At 39.2% G+C, this 23590-nt stretch overlaps 1 long non-coding RNA gene across 2 annotated transcripts in view; it reads right to left on the bottom strand.

The window, feature by feature from the left end:
* LOC130907586 (uncharacterized) overlaps positions 1-23590 on the bottom strand; it is a 392577-nt gene that overhangs the window by 44387 nt on the left and 324600 nt on the right. For both annotated transcript variants that reach the window (XR_009061498.1, XR_009061497.1), the window contains one exon: positions 12322-12373. This is a non-coding gene — a long non-coding RNA (uncharacterized LOC130907586). The remainder of the gene's footprint in view (positions 1-12321; positions 12374-23590) is intronic.

Genomic DNA, 23590 nt, shown 5'->3' with positions numbered 1-23590 from the left:
GAAGTTATCGCATCACAGGAAAAAGTGAAATGGGCAGAAGGCACACTAGAAAAATGATTTCATTATTATTTAAAGACTTATGAACGGTTTTGTTGTTCTTTTGTTTTCTTGTTTTGTATGATTTTTTGAATACTGCTTTCATCAAATATTACTTGAATATTTTTCTTGACGCCTTTTTGGACGCTGGTGCGCCCTTAGGCAGTTGCTTAAATTGCCTTATGGTTCCCACCTGCCAGTGATGTTTTTGGCAGCTCTTTTAATTTTCGTCTTAGTCTTTTGGCCGAAAATACTTATTAGTCTTAGTCATATTTGCATTTCAAAATGTGTTCATCTTTGTCTAGTTTTAGTCAACGAAAAATCCGACAAATGGGTTCCAACAATTTCAAATGAACATTGACAGACGAGCACATAATTGTAGAGTCTACAAGGACATCAACATCTTCATGATGAAAACAGCTCATAATTTGCAATTAGTTAAACTCACCTCAACACCACGAACTGTATGTAAAAAGTTTTCCAAGAGCTTAAGAAGACACTCAACGAGTCATCGCGCTAAATGCTAATGCTAACTCGAAAGCTATGCTAACGCTACAAGTTAGTTTAGTGTGTGATGATCACTCAGCACAGACCTTTAAAGGCGAAAGGACCATGGCATAGCCAAGATAAGAAAACAAAACTTACCAAGCAGCACCTGACACATGTGTTTCACAAAACGAGCCTGGAATGGGCACACGCTTAAGCCTGTGTGTGGGGCAGGGGGGGTCGTGGGGAGGCAAAGCACGTCACATAAGTGACACGACCACTACTAAAATGCAAAAATCACGATGCTAGACATAGGCCTCCCACTCCTTCTTTCGTGACGTGTCTAGCCGTCATCACCAACACTTTTTAACAGGAACTAATAATAGAGAGCACATCACCCCTGTGCTCCAAGACCTTCACTGACTTCCAGTCGAGTTTAGCATTAAATTTAAAATCCTCCTTCTTACATTTAAGACCATTAATGGTTTGGGGCCATCTTATCTCACAGATGCTCTAGTTCCATACCACCCCAACAGAACATTCGTTCTCAGAATGCAGGTCTACTAAGGGTGTAACGGTACATGTAATAGTATTGAACCGTTTTGGTACGTGGTAGTCGGTTCGGAACGGACGCGTACCGAATGAGTGTCTGACATAATATAACCCTTACTTTTCGAGGCTGTGAGTCGGTCGGGTTACAGTTTCTTTGTGTAGATTATATTTACTCCGTCTTCTCTACTATAATGAGGACCAACACGGTAGGATAGTATAACCCAGAAACGTCAACGGCGCGGCAACGTGGCCGCCGCGAGAATGCATTGAAACGCAGGCGTTTAGAGTCAATCAACCAATGCACACCAGTCGCAGTGCGGCCGCTTGTTAGACGCGTCCCAGAAGCGACGCACGCGAAAAGAACGGCAGAGTTTATTATTTGACATGAGACGCGGCCCTCCTGTGTCAATACTACTAGCTAGGATCGGGCTGGAAGTCACACGTGTAATAATACGGTGGATCCGGCCGATTTTCAAACTAATATGCAATCGTAACCTACTTTTTGAGTCCATCAGATCTCTTGAGTGGTAGATCAGGGCACAGTTGACTTGTCTTTGTTGATTTACTGCTGTCTTCTCTGCTATAATAATAAACAACACGGGCCCGTGTTCAATACAAAACACTCCTACCACAACAAAACAAATAGGAACTAACATTCACATAGTAACTAAAGTTATACAACATAAAATATACAATATAAATGAATACTACATTACATTTGTAAAATATAAACACATAAAAAAATAAATAATAGCCCATTTAAATAAAATAAATTGAAATGAGCTAAAACACCTGTAATTAAATAATAAGAGTAATACACACATCCTGCTTACACAATTAAATTTATCAGCATGGAGCTTTAACTTGAGAAAATCCACCAATAAAGCTTTTGAAAACCGTTCATAAGAAAAAAAAATGTTTCATTGAGGCATTTCATTTGTAAAATACATGTTAAAATCTTTGTCATTGGGATTGCTTTTCTCTTTAGCACAGGACTTCTTTTTTCTTCTTTCTTTCAGAAAGAAAGCTGACCAATACGCGGGGTCTGAAAGGCAAATTGCTGTTGGATTATCTTTAAATACCCGCTGCTTTTTGAGCAGAATTCTAGCTTTGTATAGGCTAATGTTCCTATTGTTGAAAGCACAAAAGTGTGTAATAAACAACTAGCACATTTATATTTTGCATTTTGTTTTCTTACTGTACCGAAAATGAACCGAACCGTGACCTCAAAACCGAGGTACGTACTGAACTGAGATTTTTGTGTACCGTTACACCCCTAAGGTCTACTGGTAGTTCCAAGGCTCCTTGCTTTCTTTTTCTTCTGACCCGGAGGGCTTTTGTCTATTCATGAAGTTGACTTGTTGCCGTAACGTCGCTCCATTGCGGAGGCTAAAAATAGCACCTTCAGGTAGCTCGCTGGTCTGCTGGGTGGTGAGACTAGGGTCTGTGGTGAAATGATCACATCACAGGAAAAAGTGAAATGGGCAGAAGACACACTAGAAAAATGATTTCATTATTATTTAAAGACTTACTACGAAAGGTTTTGTTGTTCTTCTGTTTTGTATAATTTTTTAATACTGCTGTCATCAAATATTATTTGAATATTTTTCTTGACACCCTTTTGGACGCTGCTGCGCCCTTACGCATTTGCCTAGCTTGCCTTATGGGCGGCACGGGTCTGGGAATAATAGGTGAACAGATAGAAGTAAGGAAGGAAGAAGAGAAGAATGGAAGGAGAAGCAAATGGAAGAAAGAAGACAGGATAAGAAGGGAAGGGATAAAAAGTATGTAACAAGAAAAGATGGAAGGAAGGTGAAAAGGAAGGGAAAGAGAAAGACAAGGTGGACTAGAAGTAAGAAGGAAGGATGAGAGAAGGTAAAAAGGAAGGAATTGGAATTAGAAGAAAGTTAGTTGAAGTTAATAGAAGTTAGTAAAGCAGCTATAAAAAAAAAAAGGAGGAAAAGAAAACTACCCAGATCTTTTTAGTGTTAACCTCCACTGTATTATTGTAATAACAACACCACCTTGAATTATTCTCAAGTGTGTGAAGGCCTTCATGTGTTGATGGTGAACTTGACCCCTCGGGTTGAAGGCGGACTCCAACAATGGCAAGAGAGTACGAGGGGGGCTCTCTCACGAGGTCAAAGGTCACGTAAACATGAGCATAGCCCCGCGGAGTAATGAGGCCGATGCCTCCTGAGACTCATAAGTGCTGACCTTTGACCTCTGAACCTGACATGGAGTGGGAAGGCAACAAACGGACAGCTAAATGCTCACATTTGTAACTGGACAGACATGTTTTCCGCTCGTGTTTCAATAACTCAAGTGAACATCAACAGAATGTTTAAAACACGGACGCGTGCGTGCGTTCGTTTCTCCAGCGCAGAGCGGTTGTTGCCTCGTCTCCCTTGTTGACTGCACCCCCAAGTTTGCCTTTGAACACGCCAGATCATGAAAGACATTCTCTTTGCCGCTTTTGTTCTTCTTCTTTTTTTAATACAAATTTCTATCTGTGTCTGCGCGCCTCTCCCGAGAACCGCCCGCTGCTCCACTTACCAGGAAATACTTTCTAGATATGCAAATGGTGCCGTCACGGGAGGGGAAGCGTGTACGCGGCGAGATACGCGCGGCCGCTTGTCTTGTTGTAGCGGCGACGACAAAAAGAAGACGCGCCGTCACTTAAGTAGTTCAGCGCAGCGTGAGGCGCGAGGTGTGTGGCGCAACGACGTGGATCTCTAAAGCAGCAGCGATGAGAAAAAAAATTGTTGGGAAAGCGTTCTCAAAATTTTCAGGGAAAAATATTGTTTTAATTCATTGTCTTTCATTGACGGCATTTCACATGGATTGGACATCTACTAGCAATAAACTCAATTTGTAAAGAGCCGCATCACATCAGTAAGGGTGTGATAAAATATCGAAATGCTGATATATCGTGATACTTTGTATCCCAAAACGTTATCGATGTCCTGCCAAGAATCGATATATCGTTTTCAAAAGGTGTAACTGTTTAAAAATATAAAGGAACCAACAAGTTGCAACCAGTGTTGTTTTTGGCAGCCTTTTTGTATTTTGTCTTTGTCTTTTGGATTGAAATACCGTAATTTTCGCACGATAAGACGCATCTGACTATAAGCCGCCACCACCAGCCGCAGCTGTCCTCACTGTATTATAGGATATTCACACCAAAGAAACATTAACCGATAACACTTTATTTGACAGCGGCATCATAAGACTGTCATAAGACCAAATGAACCACCATGAAGCTTTGAACCAAATGGCTGCAAAGCTTCATTGCTTCAAGAAGCTTCATTTGGCCATCACTGCTCCCTTGGGGGAGACAGTCAACCTCTGCTGTCAACACTGTTGTTGTCCAACATGCCTCCAATCATGCATTGCAGCGCTACAGACAGTGTTGTTAATAACGGCGTTAGAATATAACGGCGTTACTAACGGCATCAGTAGTGAGTAATCTAATTAATTACTTTTCTCATTTTGGCAACGCCTTTACCGTTACGGAGGTGGGAAAGGCGTGCGTTACTATGTTGGTTGACTGACGCGAGAAAAGTCTGAAAAAGACGGACTCACGGAGACGAGAGAGCAGAGCAGGAGTGGGGGGGGCAAGGGAGGGTGACGTTTCAAACGCGATGCTACTATGCTAGGTGGCTCCAATAATACCTGACTGTAGCCGATAGCCTACAAACTACGCCCAAATGATGCTTCGGTAGATATCACATACAGTGGGGAGAACAAGTTTTTGATACACTGTCAATGGGAAAACCCATTGGCAGTGTATCAAATACTCGTTCTCCCCACTGTATATACAGAACTAGATGCAAATGACAGACGGCTGCATTAGCAATATGTATGATAAAGAACTACATGCGTTAGTAAAAAGCCGCCATCTTAAAGCAGTAGACTTCTCCGGAAGGCTCTGTTGTAGAGAACCTTACTAGCGAACTAAGTAACTTTTTATCTAAAATGCTCCTAAATCTGCAAAATCTTGACTTAAATCTATCTTTAAATGATGAAATAGTTTTAAACACAGACAGAAGTTAACTAATGTAATAACGGAGCAATTTTAATAACTTTAACGGTTGATTAAACAACATTAAATGAATTCCACACATAACAAAGGTTACTATCTAGTTATTACAATATCCGCAATACCCCTGTGTCTAGTTAAGTTTAGGGTAAAGAATTGGGCTATGGCCAACTGTCTCAAAAAACCCGTTAAACTTCACATTGTGTGAACTGTTTTTTTTTTTTTTTTTTTTTTAAATTGAGAAAAAAATAAAAAACATGAAAATTATCACAAGTTACTTTCCCAAGTAACTAATTACTCTTACATTCAGGTAACTGAGTTACTAACGCAATTACTTTTTGGGAGACATAATTTTGTAACTGTAATTAATTACTTTTTGAAAGTAAGATTAACAACACTGGCTACAGATGTAAATAACAATCAAAATTCATGTTCTGTGCTAATTCTTTCTTCGGTTACTGTTCCAGTCGTTTTATTAATTGCTAGTTATGGTATTTTGTAACACTTTATTTGACAGTGGTGCCATAAGACAATCATAATTATGACATAACACTGTCATGAACCATGCTTATAACAGATGTCATTTAGTGTTGTCCAGCAAATTATCTCACTTTTGAATGGATGTAAAAGATCTGAGCAGGACATAAATGGAGTTAGTGACATATCGTATTGGCCCGAATAGAAGACGGCCTTGAATATAAAACGACCCTTTTAAGTTTGAAAAAAAGACTTTTTGAACACCAAATTAATTTTTATACAGAAAATAATTAGAGTATATCCAGGGGTGAAAGTGACTAGAATTTCTTGCCGGAACTCCCAGACATGAAGGTCGCCGCGGAGCCAGAAATTTTATTCATCTATTGATTTTTTTCTTTCATTTTTTTGGGCGTCGGGGGGTTGGGCGTCGGGGGGGATTTGGTCAAACCTCTTAAACTACTAAAATGCAAAGAAAACTGTTTTAGCGCAAACATGTTGTACAGTATGTCTGCCAAGTTGTGACCAAAATTTGTGGCGAGACAAAATGACGACTGTCACTTTCACTTTCCTGTTTGGACTCCTTTAACCAAACCACAATATTTTTCATCAGGCATTTGAACACGTCTTAAGAATCCCTTGAAACAGGTTTGAGGTCAATTGATCTTTTTTTCCCCTTGGAGGAGGAGCCTGTCCTGGGAGTTTCCCGTTTCCAGCAGGGGGCGCCAGGCCTAATTGGTAATGTTTCAATGCAGCCGTGTTCAGGCTGGGATAACTCAAATACATGCCAGATATAAAAAAGATTGAACCATGTATCAGGGAGTTATTAGTGATTTCTTGAATATGGCGCGTTGCCAAAAAAGTGGCCGCCTTTGGCAGCCCGCCCAGGTCAGACATGTGAATGAAAACTCACCATTTTGAAAACCTAAGATCTCATATGTCTCATGAAGAGTCTTACCAATTGTGAGAATTATCAGACTTAATCCCTAGGTACCAATGTCTCAGATATGCACGCATAATTTTACCATAAATTTACGTCTGATGGGAGGCCAACTTTACAGAGGTATTTGGGGAGATTCTGTGACCCAAAATCAACAAGATGTGACCCAGAAATGCCCCAAAATCAACAGGAAGTGACTGAAAATCTACAGCTAATGATCTGAAATGCCCCAAAATAAACTCATTTCTTGTCACCGACCGCCATAGACGCCCAATTTGTTTGAAGTGGGAGGGATGGCATTCGTCCATTCGCTGCCACCCTCCCAGTTCAAATGAATTGGACGTCTACGAATGATAAACTCAATTCAATTCAAAGCAGAAATATATTTGCGTAATAAAATATTGTAAAATTATTGACTGACCCATGTATCGACAATCATTATATCGCCATTTTGTGAGATCATCATTATCGTGAGCCTTGTATCGCAAATCATATCGAATCGTGAGGTACCCAGAGGTTCCCAACCCTAGTCGTCAGTGGCACTGAAAGAGTTAAAACATTCCCACATTTCAGCTGCGCGTCAGTTTTCTACAGTTTTCTTTTGACTCAAAACGCGTTTTAATTTCCAATGAAGTGCAAAGTGGCACGCCAGCCTGCCGCGAGACGTTTACTCGAGTTAGCGCCGGTGTTAGCCGCGTCGCTAGCCCGCCTTTCAGCTCCTCAGCCGCTAATTAACACCGTGTATCTCCCGCGTTTGATGTGCGCCCGCCAAAACGCCGATAACGTGGCGGGCTTTATCTTTCGGGGGTCTCTGCCGCTCGCTTGGCACCCTCAACACTCCGAAATATATATTTTTTTCGACGTTATTTTTTGCACCAATGCCACTAAATAGATGAAAGATGTTAATTAGTGAGCGTTAAGAGGGACTGCTGGCTACATCTTTGTTTTTTTTGGAGGGGTAAGCCATTTGCCGCTTTGAGCTAAGCTATGCTAATCAGCGGCAAGCCTGCTGGCTCTGCAACGGATCTTCTTATCTGTCCATTCCATAAAAACACACATTTACCTTTTTCTCACTCACGGAGACTGCGGAAGAGCGAGTTTCATCATAGGGTGACGCACAAGACGTGGGTGTTTTTGCACGTTCTCATTTGGACTCAAGTATGACTTACCACCAACTAGCAATGCTTTTGCGTGGATGGACAATATTCAAATGCATGTATTCTTTATCTTCCGCTGTGAATGAGTAAATAATGTCATCACTGTACAGTAGTGCTGTACGATATGGCGATACATATGGCCAAAACGCATGGATTAAAGTGGAAAATAAAAAATAAAAAATTGACTGAAACTTAATCTCATGAGAACTTAACATACTCGAAACACGCCTTTTTTTGCGGGGATTTTAACTACATTCACACATCTCGGTGAAAAAACCCCTATTGAAGAGGGTCTTACAAAAAAGGAAGCGCTATTGAGGTGTGCAGCCACGCCCTTATTCGAAAATAATGAATCTCAAGTGTACCAAATTCCATGGCTCTATTTGCTGCCTAAGTCCCTGAAAAAATGTATCCTAAGGTTCGTCACAGGAACAGACAGAGACATGTGGACATGGGCCAGTATTACAAAAGGTCTGGAAAAATCAATGACCAACCTGAAAAGAACTGGACACATATAAGTAAAATGAGTGACTTTCGGTTGCCACTAGTTGGCACTGTAGGGTTGATGCAAATGACCCCTACAGGACCCTTCGGGGTACGACTCTCACCAAGCACGGGAAGTTTGGCACAGATATGTTGTACAGCGTGTCTCCCAAGTTGTGACTGTTCAAAATTTGTGGCGAGACAAAATGACGACAATCATTTTCACTGTCCTGTTTGGACTCCTCTGCTTCAACCAAACCACAATATTTTTTCATCAGGCATTTGAACGAATGTCTGAAGAATCCCTTGAAACAGATTTGAGGTCAATTGATTTTATTTCACTTGGAGGAGGAGCCTGTCTTATAAAAAAGGCAGTTTCCTGTTCCAAGCAGGGGGGGCCACGCCTAATGGGTAAAGTTTTTTAGCAGTCGTGTTCAGGCTGGGATACCCCAAATACATGCCAGATATGAAAAAGATTGAACCATGTATCAGGGAGTTATTAGTGATTTCTTGAATATGGCGCGTTGCCAAAAAAATGGCCGACTTTGGCAGACCGCCCAGGTCAGACATGTGAATGAAAACTCACCCTTATAAAAACTTAAGATCTCATATGTCTCATGAACAGTCTTACTAATTTTGAGAAGGATCACGCTTACTCCCTAGGTGCCAATGTCTAAGGTATGCACCCTGTAACACGATATAAATTTCACATTCAATCCAAAACACCTGACTTCCTGTTGGGTTTGAAATATGGATACAGGAGACTTTTTGGAGCAGTTTTGCGCAAGGTATCCACTCCCCAAATTTCATCGCTCTATGTTGAAAAAGCCTAATAGGAGAGGCCTTTTTGGAAAAATTCAAGGGGGCGTCACTGAGCCATTTTGTTATATTTTTTCATAACATTGCAAAATTATCAAAATTTACGCAAAGCCGCATGAATGTGCAAATTTTGGGGAGTTTATGAGCATGTTCAGGTCTCCAAATTGGCCATTTTCATTTCACTGAAAAAAGAATAATCATTTTTGCATTACAATAAGGCTGTCGCGCCAGTTGGTGCTCGAGCCCTAAAAACCTTCTGTAGCAGACCAATTGCATAACTTGAATACTCGCCTTCAGTCTCAAAATTTCAAGTTATCATCATGTTAGCTCCGTTTCCAGACTTTTTAAGGTGGACAAGAACCTTCCTTCATGCCTCTCAACAAGGGCTTGCTTAAAAAAGGGCTATTAGAAGCCGAATCATTTTTTGTGAATCAGTGAAAATGGATAGCATAAGAATTCATAAAACTGCATGTACATACTGGATTTTTTCCAACTGAATAGATTAACCTTGTTGGTTTATAATAATAGAGCCTAATTGATTAAGATAAATTAGAAGCTAAAAGGCAGCAAAGGGCTGTAACAGCACAATAAACCTAAAATACAACAAAAATGACAAGACAGGATTCAAAAACAACTGTAACAATTAGGGTTGTTCTGATCATGTTTTTTTGCTCCCGATCCGATCGTTTTAGTTTGAGTATCTGTCGATCCCGATATTTCCCGATCCGATTGCTTTTTTTTTGCTCCTGATTCAATTCCAATCATTCCCGATAATTTTTCCCGATCATATACAATTTGGCAATTAAGAAAAAAATGAATAAAACTCGGACAAATATATACATTCACCATACAGTACATAAGTACTGTATTTGTTTATTATGACAATAAATCCTCAAGATGGCATTTACATTATTAACATTCTTTCTGTGAGAGGGATCCACGGATAGAAAGATTTGTGACTTCGTATATTGTGACTAAATATTGTCATCTAGTGTATTTGTTGAGCTTTCAGTAAATGATACTGTAGCCATGCCAAAATGCATGATGGGAAGTGGAACCATGACTGTGCGTAGTGCTACCAATTGATATATCTTCTCTGCGTTGGGAAATAACATAAGGTGTGAAGAAAAAGATCAATTGCTACCTTGCTTCCCCACATTGCTTCCCATGGTCTTTCTAATCATAGGGAGAGGGATTGTAAGGCTTTAGACAATTAAAAAAAGGCTCCAAAGGCTGCCAAAATTCTCTCTACTCATTTTACGCTGCCTTTTATCTCTCTATATAGGTAAAACGGCGCAATTACAGATTGAGCGCGACAATGTGTGAGTGGGTCGTGCAGTGCATGCATTAATTGCGTTAAATGTTTTAACGTGGTACATTTTTAACAAAATTAATTACCGCCGTTATCGGGATAAATTTGATAACCCTACCTTAAGCCTAAACTAAAGACTCTGGATGAGTGTACCATATTATGTCTGTAACGTTGAATACAATTAGAAAACGATTTAATTAAAAAACAAATATATGTTAAAAAAAGGCATGGCCGATATTTTTTTGCCGATTCCGATACTTTGAAAATGATGTGATCGGACCGCCGATCGATCGGGACATCTCTAGTAACAATCACTCGTAATTTAATCCATGCAAAACAATAAATATTTTTTTTAACGACAATTTATACGTGTATCGTCATTTTCACCCTCAATAGACCTGTTCCTGCAATGTACATTTTGACCAGCAGAGGGCACACAATTAGTGCTAGTTTGCTACATTGATTGGATTCCATATCGTTAGCATGATTGGCCTCAAGATGTCCTGAATTGGCTCCCCCTACCAACCGTACGTAAGTAGTGCATGCGAAACAATCGAAAATAGCGATACATACAGTGGGGAGAACAAGTATTTGATACACTGCCAATGGGTTTTCCCATTGGAGTGTATCAAATACTTGTTCTCCCCACTGTACATAATCCACACAGAACACAGACCACACAATCAGTTCCGATATCAATATTAATTTATTTTGTTATATTTTTATTATTCTAAATTAATATATAGCAGTCCTAAAAGTTAAAAACCACAAGTCACAAGTACTAGTAGATAATTAGATATCTTTATATTTGAGCCAAAAAAAAAAAAAAGAATGAAACCGTGCTGCTTCTGTTGGAACTGGATAGCTTTAAGTTGCAGCACTACTGAATACACTTAACATTTGTGGTACGTCAGTTTAACGTCTGTTCAAAACTAAAGTGAGTTGGAAGAAAGTTGTCATAATTGTATCAATTTTCACCATGCAATTAAAAATGTATTACAAGTAGGTTTCGCACTATAGGGCGCACCTGACAATAAGCTGCCACCCACAAAATTTGACACGAAAACAGCATTTGTTCATTGATAAGCTGCACTGGACTATAAGCCGCAGTTGTCCTCACTGTATTATGGGATATTTACACTAAAAGATATCAACCGGTAACACTGCATTCAACAGTGGCGTCATAAAACTGTCAAAAGACCAAATGAACCACCATGAAGCTTTGACCCAATTGGCTGCAAAGTTTCATTGCTTCAATAAGCTTTATTAGTGGCATCACTGTTCTCTTGGGGGACACAGTCGACCTCTGCTGCCACCTGCTGTCAATACTGTTGTTGCCCAACATGCCTCCAAGCATGCATTGCAGCGCTACAGATGTAAATAACAAATCAAAATTCATGTGTTGTGCTAATTATTTCTTCAGTTACTGTTCTACTCGTTTCATTAATAGCTAGTTATGGATTTTGATAACACTTTTTTTGACAGTGGCGACATAAAACTGTCATAAGACCATCATAATTATGACATGACACTGCCATAGTATTATATCGGCACATCACAACGCTACAATATGATCTTACTACAAAACACCTTTACTTAGATAGCCATTTCAAACACTAAAAAAATGCACGACTTGATAGGGACCCATAAAATGGAACCTCCCCCGAACAGCACACGCCCAATGACTCCGCCCAGACAATTAAGATAGGACGCCAGGTACGACGCGCTCGTACATCTCGAGCGTGTTGACACATCAGAGACCACCGGGGTAGCGAATGGTCTCTGCCTCTCGTTTGAAGCGCAAGAGGGGGAAAAAAAAGAAGTCGTGTGCGAGCCAGACGTAAGCGCTGGAGGGCCAGTCTGCCGTCTGACACATGTCAGTCACACAATGTGCTGGTACACTATAGACATATCATTTTTTCATAATTGTTTCTGCCTCATAACGCCCGGCACCGAAAAAGTACAAGTATAACAGCTGTTGTTGATGCAAGTGTAGCGGTGTGGAAATTTGAACACTTACCAGACACTTCATTAGGTACTGTATATCTGAACAGCCCAATCACAGGCAGAATCTGGAGGGAAAGAAATCATGGTTAATTTATACACGAAGTGTGTATATGAATGGATATATATTATACATGTGTGTATTATGTCCGTGTGCAATGCAATAGGGTCGCTATGATTATTGACTACGAATGAATTATCAAATGAATTGACTACTATTTTGATCATCATTGTTTAGTAAATACATGGGTGTTTTTGATTCACATTTTCTTTTTTGTTTAACAACTACCACAACACATACTTTGGGAATACTATGTTTAATCATAGGCTAGCAGTGAAAGAGTAAATATACCGTAATTTCTGGACTATAAGGCGCACCTGACTATAAGCTGCCACCCACCAAATTTGACACGAAAACGACATTTGTTCATGGATAAGCCGCAAGGGACTATAAGCCGCAGCTGTCCTCACTGTATTATGGGATATTTACACCAAAAGATATTAACCTGTAACACTTTATTTGACAGCGGTATAATAAGACTGTCATAAAACCAAATGAACCAGCATCATTGCTTCAAAAAGCTTAATTTGGCCATCACTGCTCCCTTAGGGGAGACAGTCAACCTCTGCTGCCACCTGCTTTTACACTGTTGTTGTCCAACATGCCTCCTAGCATGCTTTGCAGTGCTACAGCTGTAAATGATATTCAAAATTCATGTTTCGTGCTAATTATTTCTTCAGTTACTGTTCAAGTTGTTTCATTAATTGCTAGTTATTGCATTTGGTAACACTTTATTTGACAGTGGTGCCTTAAGAGTGTCATAAGACAATCATAATTATGACATGACACTGTCATGAGCATTAAATAACATGTCATTTAGTGTTATCCGGTAAATTATCTCACTTTTAAATGGATGTCAAACTAATAATAATTAATTATAATAATTTGCTGGATGACAGCCGGTTGACTGTGTCCCCCAAGGGAGCAGTGATGGCCAAATGAAGCTTCTTGAAGCAATGAAGCTTTGCAGCCAATTAGCTAAAAGCTTCATGGTGGTTCATTCAGTCTGCAAAAAGACTACAAAAATATTCATGACAGTCTTATGATGCCGCTGTAGAATACAGCGCTACCTATTAACCCAAATAAATAAAAAAATAAGCCACACTGGACTATAAACCGCAGGATTCAAAATGAGGAAAAAAAGTAGCGGTTTATGTCCGAAAATTTTGTGTTTATGAGTACTATTATGTACAATGGTGCTTTGAGATATGAGTGACCTGACCCCCAGCCGAAAATTGAAATCCATAAGTAGAGGCGCAGCTTATTTACATTTAAAAAATTTTGGTGTGTTCAATTTATTTATTCAGATTTAACAGCATTGGAGAGAGATACAGATCAAATACCGGAAGCCCAAGGGTTACGAACGATTTCCGTTCCTACGCTGGCGATGCAAACCGAATTTCCATGTAAGTCAGAATGAACCCTTTAAGTATCCCAAAATAACTATCCAAAAAGTCCTTAAGTATTCTATTTTGTTTAATGATGGAGGATACACTGCCCTCTGGTGGCAGCGTTGGGTCTGGCTGGACTCTCACATTATAACTGATGAGCAGACTCTCATCTGACATGGACAGAGGACAGCTGCGCTCTGGTTTGGCCTACACAAGGTTGTAAGTTGTTTCAGCTAATACAGTGATCCCAGCTCATGGGGACCCCCCGCCGCGATAATCGAAATCTGCGAAGTAGAGGTGTAGCTTGTTTACATTAAGGGAAAATGTGGGTGTTCAATGTACTTATTCAGATTTAGCATTGGAAAGAGATACATATGAATCATGAAGTTTGGTACTTTCAAGCTTCTCTGGCAAGTTCAAAGCAGCTCCCTTGTCACTCATCGCTAACTTTACCAAGTTGCAGCTGCCTGGTGAGAAAGCAAGGCATCATGAAGGAGAGTGAGAGGCTGTACGTGTTCGGATGGGACATCTCTATAAAATCGTGTATATACTGTATATATTTTTTTAATTGAAAAAAAAAAATCCATAATGGACTGAGGGCGCGATGTTTGAAGCGCAAAGTAGCGAAGGCTCACTGTATATGTTTGTGTATGCATTTGTAATTAAGTTTACAGCGACAGTTTGTGGAGTACGTGTGAGCGATATGCAATGAGAATTTTAAACACATTAGCATTCGTAGCATTTGAGCTAGCGGACTTTTGTAAGGCAAACTAAGCTAACGTACTAAATTTACATATTGTTGCGACTAGATAAATGTTTGAACACCAATTGTTTTGTGTCAGGTGTTTTCTTGTCAAAATGTGTGTCGTTTCGAACATAAGTGTACATATGCGTGTTACAGCTTTACAAATTGTCAAAATTGAAGGAACTAAAAAAAGCACAATTGCCTTGTTTGATGTTTGTAAAGCTGAACAACTTCACGTTTAGTGAGGACAGAAAATATAAAATAAGATACTGTGAGGTACAATAAGGTACTGTTAATGAGACAAAATAAACAAAAAAAACAACTGGAGACAACATGGCGGATGAGACTCCAGCGTCAAAAAAGTCGAAATCGCGTAAGTAAATAGTTGTTAAGCACTGCAAATGTAATAATTATGATATGAATAAGATATATATAAAAGAAAACAATGATTTATGTACTCACGCAAATATTTTAACATTTTTAAATAAAACACTGTATTTAAAAAAATGTTTTAATTTAAAAAGGGCACAAAGTTTGAAGCGTGAAGTAGCGAGGGATCACTGTATTTTTATGTGTGCCTTGACTTGCGAGCAAAATGCACTGTATGGACAGTAAAATACGACAGAGTTCTATTTTTATACCCGGTTATTGTGTACCTTTCCACAACTGCTACTTTAGCATACATGAAGCTGCAACACGGACAGTGCAAACAATACTTACTGGCGTGTATGTTTCAGCTCTGTGTGGAAAATGCGGTAGCGTATTCCTAGAAAGACTCGACACTTCAATAAACATACCGCCGCCTTCTGTATGACACATTTATGCCAAACGATCCCATTTCAAGCCGTTTGTCAGCGTTCCAGGCTGGACCAGCACTTAGCGGGAATGAAGATGCGCTTAGTGCGTCACGCGCCCTCCACCATGTCTCATTTGACAAGGCAGCTTTGGCATGCCCGCCAACCGCCGTGTTTGCGCTCGCTGCCACATTTCACGCCGAGCCAGCCGGGCCTCGCCAGGCCTCTTGCCTTCTGGCGTCGGCTGCCAATTTTAGCACTGAGCGACACGGTTTGTTTGTGAGTTAGCGCCATCCACAAGACTCCTTGAAGCCTTTTGGACGACGAAGGGAGGAAGTCGCCAACTTCCGGGCTTGCGGGGGTAAAGTTCAGTTCTAGTTTAATCGCTGAAGATTAAAGTTAACTGTTTAACTTTGATAGCAATTATATACAGATCAAGGGCGTAGGTTTGCATAGGGACAGAAGGGACATAACACTACCAACTTTTAGGCAACCTTATTTGCATTATATAATGACTTCAGTTTTGTATATACAGTCATTTAGATTGTCTTCCCATACGCTGTATGGATAGAATTGACCCCACCATTATTAAGTGAATTATTTTCATTATGTACAGACTTAAATTTACACTTTTCACTTGCTGAATGTGACAATTTTTTTTTTTCTCCCTCAAACGCATGTTTGATTGGCTGATGACTTGACAACACACAAGCACTCACAGCCCCGACAGAAACACAACATGCCGCCTCCTTCGAAGAGGAGGGATATAAGAAGTTTTTTTTTTTTTTTTTCGGTCAGCAGCAGTTACTGTAGGTAACATAAAAAGACATAAATGCTGCGGAGGTGGGGGACACACCACAAATTTTGTTACTGAAAGTCCAATCTGCATCAGTTAGCATAACATGTGACAATTTTTTCCCCCCTCAAACGCATGTTTGATTGGCTGATGACTTGACACAACACACACGCACTCACAGCCCCGACAGAAACACAAAATGCCGCCTCCTTCGAAGAGGAGGGATATTAGAAGTTTTTTTGTTTTTTTTTTCCGGCCAGCAGCAGCCACTGTAGGTAATGTAAAAAGACATCAATGTTGTGGAGGTGGGGGACAAACCACAAATTTTGCTACTGAAAGTCCAATCTGCATCAGTTAGCATTATATGTGACTTTTTTTTTTCCTTCAAACGCATGTTTGATTGGCTGATGACTTGACACAACACACACGCACTCACAGCCCCGACAGAAACACAACATGCCGCCTCCTTCGAAGAGGAGGGATATTAGAAGTTTTTTTTATTTTTCGGCCAGCAGCAGCCACTGTTGGTAACATAAAAAGACATCAATGTTGTGGAGGTGGGGGACACACCAAAAATTTTCAATCTGCATCAGTTAGCATAACAATAAACTGTGGAAATTTACTAACCTGCAAAACTCGAGTAGGAAGCTGCTTTGAGAGAAGTGTCCTCCTGTATGTGTTTTCTACTGTTAACATTAAACTGTGAGAAATGTTGTGAACCGAGGTTTACTCCCTTTTTCGCAATTTTCATTTTTATTTTATTTATGTGGTCTTAAAGTGGTCCAAAGGAGCTTTTATTTTTTGCCGAGTTTGGCTCTCTTGTGGACAAAAGCAAAACAAAAGCACTAGTGTTTTACCTGAAGGACACCTCCATTTATTTATTTCGTTATTGCCCGCCTAAGACGTTTTTTCAGTTATATTGAATTTATTTAGACGGATCATTTTGAGTGGTCTTAAGACAAATATTTTCTTTTATGACACTCCTGGATAGTTAAGAGATTATTATCACGTTTGTATTTGATGTGTGTGTTAATATAATTTTTTTCAAAGTTATATTCAAATATTGCAATTTAAATTCGCTAATAAAATTCAGACATTCTGGAAATTTTAAAAATGTTTCTTGAGCAGTTTTTGAAAACAAAGGACATGACGCGCTCGCGCCTCTAAACCAATAAATCAAGGGCGTAGGTTTGCATAGGGACGGCAGGGACATAAGACTACCAACTTTTCAGAATGGTCAAATTGTCCCCACCAACTTTTAAGCAACCTTATTTGCATTATATAATGAGTTCAATTACATAGATAATTTAGATTGTCTTCCCATAGGTTGTTTGGATAGAATTGAACCTCCCATTAGTAAGTGAATTATTTTCATTATATTCAGACTTACATTTACCCCTTTTCACTTGCTGAATGTGCAAGTCCATTTTTGTTCCTTAAACGCACATTTGATTGGCTGATGACTTGACCCCCCATCCCCTCACACACACTACACACTCACAGTCCTGACAGAAATACGATGCAATACAATAAATACAACAAATACAATAATGTAAAAAGACGTCAATGTTGTGGAGGTGGGGAACACACCACTAATTTTGCTACTGAAAGTCTGACCTGCATCAAAGTTAGCATAACATTAAACTGTGTGAATTTTCTAACCTGCAGAAATTGAGTCGTTAGCTGCTTTGAGGGAAGTGTCTCCCAGTATGTGTTTTTTACGTTAACGTTAATTAAACTGTGAGAAATGTAGTTATTCGAGGTTAACCCCCTTCTCCCTAATTTGTATTTTTATTTTATTTATGTGATTTTAAAGCAGCCCGAAGGAGATTTTTTGTTGAGTTTGGCTGTGCTAGTGGACAAAAGCAGTAGTGTTTTACCTGAAGGAAGACTCCATTTTATTTATTTATTTTTTTTGTTATTCCTTGACTAAGAAATTGGTAGTTAGAGATAATTAACAAGTTTGTTTTTATTGTGTATTGTAATGTAATTTAAGTTATGTTTAAAAATTGAACATTTAAATTTGCTAATAAAATCCAGACATTTATTCTGGAATTTTTCAAAATGTTTCTTTAGTATATTTTGAAAAGAAAAAAAAAAGAAAAAAATCTTTGAATCTAATGGTGTATCACCTGAACCAATACAAATGAAAGTTAGTATAGTAAGTATGTAGTATGCAAGTAACTACATTTTTATTTTGCATTGCTCATTTAGCCTACCAATTATTTAGGTTCGTATTTGTGAGAAATTTAGCCCTGACACACGTTCACCCAATGTGTTTGGTCTTATTAATGTCCCGTACATGCAGTAGAGATGGGCGGCTCGATACCAAAATATCAATATTTCGATCCAGCGCGTTGAGTTTTAGGTATCGATCCCCAAGCAAAAGTATCGATATTTGGGATTAATATATTATATTTTCTTTGTTTATTTTTTGGGGTATATTTTTGTGCACACTTTTTGTACTACTTTTCTCTCAGGCTCACACAAATTGGGAATTATTATTTTCCTGTCCAAACTCAAAAATACAAAATACATATTTTATCTTATTCCACAAAAAAAAAAAAAAAAAAAAATCAGGTATAGGGACTTTAATAAAAGTGTTAAGTGAATGGTTTGTTAAAATGATCCTCTGATTTAAATACATGTAGGCTCTAATAAACCACAATTGTTCTCTTGTACTAAAATATGTTGTTAGAAACACATAAAATGTTAAATCAATGGCTATATTTTATAATATTTAGTCCATATTTTGACCGTTAGTTGGCGCCATGGTTTGCGGGCTCGCAGTGATGACGTCATTGGTATCTTTCCAAATGAGTAGCGTGTTCAACAATTGCTTATTGCTGCCGACACTCGCGAAGTAAAATGCCACGATGTGCTGCTTTTGGATGCAATTTCCAGTCAAATGGAAAAAAGGGGAGTGAAGTGAGTGGTCAAGGTGGAATTACTATGTTTAGTGAATAAATGTGCATAAGTGGAAGCTTCTCCCCCTTTTTGGTCCCTGTATGCATGTATCCTACCCACCACACGTTACAACTGGCGCCCGAACATTTTTCCTGGATCCTCAGTCAAGTAAGGGTCCCATCGCGTCTGCAATAATGGTTTTGGATCTGTCCATTTATTTTTATTCGTCGCTCCCACAGCGGCTTTTCGGATCAGTCTATTTTGTGGATTCGACGGCCTAATCGCGGCTGCGATATTGCCATGGGATCGGTCTAATTCCTGGATCTTCGAGTGAGTAAAAAACGCGGATTTGGATTAGTATTGCTATCTTTTTTGTTGACTATTCTTCGTGGGAGTTTTCCCCAAATCATACTAAATAATTAAAGCACTATGTCACGCTACAGTGACGACAGTGACTCTGACGTGGACCTTACAACAATGTTGGAGTTCGTCAGGGAATGCGTGTTTGCGTACTGCTGAGCTCCCGAGTGAAGAGTGGTCAAGGTGGAAATATTATTTTTTGTGAATAAATGTGCATAAGTGGAAGCTTCTCCCCCTTCTGGTACTTTTATACACGTATCCTAGCTACCACGTGTTACAATGTACAAGACCTGGATTACACAAGGTGTGCTCTTTGTCCTGTACTGTATGTAAAGCACACGACAGTTCTGGATGCTAACAATCTAAATAATTATATTGGGAAAACGTTTGAAAACGCAATATGTTTACCTTGAATATCTGCTAATAAAACCGGAGTTCCCGAATCCCAACAGCATGCACTCTCGCTCCCAACCGGAGTTCCTAACAGCGCTCTCTCGCATCACCAGTTTTGCCCAACTTTTTTGTCTTATCAGGTATTTGCTGCACGCATTTTTCCCTGAAGCTCGTCTTGTGAACGACTGACAGTGCTGTCCTGCTCTTCACTTTTCAGATCTGGTTCAAATAGGAAGGGTAGAACTGACGACATGTTGGGAAAGCTAACGAGTGACAAGCTGGAATTTCGGCATTTGGGGCCAGTGACGTCACACACTGCGACGTAACAAGAATGGCGACCTATCACTTAAAATAATTTTACAAACTTTATTAAAACAAAAACATTAAGAGGGGTTTTAATATCAAATTATTATAACTCATACTAACATTTATGTTTTAAGAATTACTTGTCTTAAAAATAGAGGATCCCTTTAAATATTTAGAGATTTAAACTATCCTGCTGCAGACTTAAAAGATTCTCAAGGAAACTTACTGACCTAATGCTTTACTTGACCTTATTATTATTTCTTATTCATTTATTATTATTTCTTGTTAATTGATGTTTAGTATTTATTTTGTTTAATATTTTTCTGTGAAATCTATTTTTCCATATTGTTTTGTTTCAAACAATTAAATGCTTGATTTCTTATGTTTTGTTGCTATTTATTTTTATTTTGTTAAAGGTCTGTTTCAATTTTTTCAAAATCTGTTTGAAAATTGTGTTAGTAGAATAAAATTCAAAAACAGCAAGTGACTAATGTTTATTGGATTTGTTTTTAATGATCAACCATTAGAGGGTGGTAACATGCTACTACTAATTCGTTCTTTAATTAGATCAAAAATATCTAACTTGGGTAGATTAAAATTTGATCAAATACAATGTGTAGCAGGGAAATGTTCTGTGCATATGAATTTAAGGGTCATGGTTAAAGAGTGAGACTGACTAATCAGATTTTGTTGATAATGGATTGGTTTGTGAGCTTGTAGGGAAACTGCTTTGCTAGTTATTAAAAGCAGCAGTTTTTTCATTGCAATGCATAATTGACACAAAGAGACTTTTAATAGTTTTTGAGTGCTTGCTGTAGTTGTATATTGGATATCATCAGAATGGCTGAGAACTCTGCAGGGTTGTGTGTATATATAATATATATAAAATATAGGGCTGTCAAACGATTAAAATTTTTAATCGAGTTAATTACAGCTTAAAAATTAATTAATCGTAATTAATCGCAATTAATCAAACCATCTATAAAATATGCCATATTTTTCTGTAAATTATACATATATTCTGTAAAATAAATTGTTGGAATGGAAAGATAAGACACAAGATGGATATATACATTCAACATACGGTACATAAGGACTGTAGTGGGCATTTCACTCTACTGTCATTTAAATCTGTCTATGCTGTCCTCACTCCGAAGCGTCTACTTTTTCCAAAGCTAGACAGCTAGTGAACAACGCCTTAATAATCAGACTTCTTCCTTTTTCATCTGATTTATTAATAAAATGGCCTCAAACCATTGTCCTCTTTAGACCGTCGAAAAACTACAAAAAAAAAAGAACACAAGCATTGCATTAGCAACAACGTTAGCTTAGCACGCTATACAGGTTCACTAAACATAAACAAAAAGCGTCTCATACAAAAAATATAACATTTCGCTTACTAACATAATATGCACATTCTTTACAACAACCATACTTACGGACAAATCTTGTCCAAGGATCATATAAGCACAACATTACAACGTGGGCGTCAGCCCGAGACGTCGTGCAGCCATATTGAACTGTCAGCGTCAAGAAAACAATAAATCATGTCGCAAAGCGACCACAAGAGTTCGCTGTTGGACAGCAAAAAAGCCTTGCTGTAAAACTTACCAAAAGGCAGAATACTGTCTGAGCGGGACGTGTGCGTTAATTGCGTCAAATATTTTAACGTGATTAATTTAAAAAATTAATTACCGCGCATTAACGCGATAATTTTGACAGCCCTAATAAAATATGAACTTCCGGTATCGATATCGGATCGGGATCGCAATATTTGGCCTTGGTATTACTTGGTATCGGATCGAATCCAAAATCACTGGTATCGCCCATCCCTAACATGCAGGTCATCCTGTTATATTGTCCCCACCAATGTTGAGAAATCAAATCATGAGGTTTGGCCCGCCCTCTTTGCTATTTTTGGCTCTCTGAAAATGGCTGACCCAACACAACTTCAACAAGAATAATGTAAAATGCTCATTTCTCATTAACAACACATTAACATTAAAATAACCAAAAAAAGCATGAAATATCCCTGACCAGCAACAAAATACGGTTTTAATTTCATGTTCTTTAGCTGCCATTGACGACGATTGACGTCCAATCCTGGGAGAGGCTGGCAGCGAAATAATCGCGGCCATCCCTCCCAGTCAAAACGTATTGGACGTCTATCGCCGTCAATGGCACTGAAACATGATCATCCATAGCCAGCCCTTCCACTTTAAATGTATTGAAAGTCTATTGCCGTCAATGGTAATGAATGACTTTATAAATATACTGGAATTTTAGCACTTGTCAAAGCAACGCCATATTGAGAAAAGCGCCGCTCTCCATTTGGACCTGCAGAAAGGCCACATAAATCTCACCTCTGCAAAGCACTTTATGGGAGCACAAAGTGTGTTTTATGCTTTCTTTACGAGTGTGGAAAGGCCACATCTTGAATGACAGCGCCTCGGCCGGCCGCTGGGAACGAGCGAAACAACACGCGGGCACACAAAATGCTTTTTACGGGCTCATTTTCTTGAACATATGCTTATTTTCCACGTAGGGGAACACGCGTTGGTTAAGGGCCGCTCGTTTCCCCCTCTCGGCCAGCCGCCGCTGAGTAATTCATTGAGTGGCTGCGCCGCTGTTGATTTATTAGTCAGGTAATGAGTGTCAGGCCAATTGGCTGCTAAAGTGCTGAACTGCGGCCCCAGAGAAGAGCGGACAAATTGATTCTTTTGTCAGACGGGCTCGGAATACTGCACAAGACGGACGTGTTGACTCGCACGCTAACAAAATATAAACAACCCGAGAGGATAGAAGCGGAGGAGCATAAAAAAAAAAATAAATAAAAACCTCCACACCACATGTGGTGATATTTATTGACATTTATAAATGTACAAATTTAAAGGGGAAGTTTTGGACATTAGGCTTAATCTTCGAGTTAGCAGTGGTTTAATTAGTTTAATTCAGTGCTTCTCAATTGTTTTCTGTTATGCTCCCCCCAGGAAGACGTAAACGCAGGGCCGGCCCAGGCCATTTGGGGGCCCTAAGCAAAATAATGCAAAGGGCCCCATATTTTTGGCCCACCATTTCGTCACAGTGTACTGTGAAACTCATACATGGAATCCAACCCATACGTCCATATTTTGTATATTAATCAGATCTTGTTGCACTGCATACATGCATTAGATTAAAAACGTTCCTATTCGATAAAGCTCATGGTTAGGCTATTTGAAGTCGGAGTAGACTCACAGTTTAGTCTAAGCTGCACTAGAAGCTATAATGCTGGGGGAAGTACAGCCGCTGAGTTTTATCTCCTTTTCTTACTCTACCTACCACTTGTCTAACTTTATTTCTATTTTCCAATGTTAATATCTAGTTGTCTAGTCTCTTCATCACTAGTCACCTGGTGTCCCCTTTCCCCCCTCCCCTCTGGGGAGGGGCTATTTTTCAGCTGCAGCCTCCTGACTGTCCGGACCCCTGGCTGGATAGACGTCCTCGCTGCTTCCCCCGTCTCATCTGGCTAGATGGACCTCTTCTTGCTCCT

This window comes from Corythoichthys intestinalis, chromosome 19 (genome assembly GCF_030265065.1).
Source record: "Corythoichthys intestinalis isolate RoL2023-P3 chromosome 19, ASM3026506v1, whole genome shotgun sequence".
Taxonomy (NCBI): domain Eukaryota; kingdom Metazoa; phylum Chordata; class Actinopteri; order Syngnathiformes; family Syngnathidae; genus Corythoichthys; species Corythoichthys intestinalis.
This window is presented reverse-complemented; position numbering and strand designations above follow the sequence as displayed.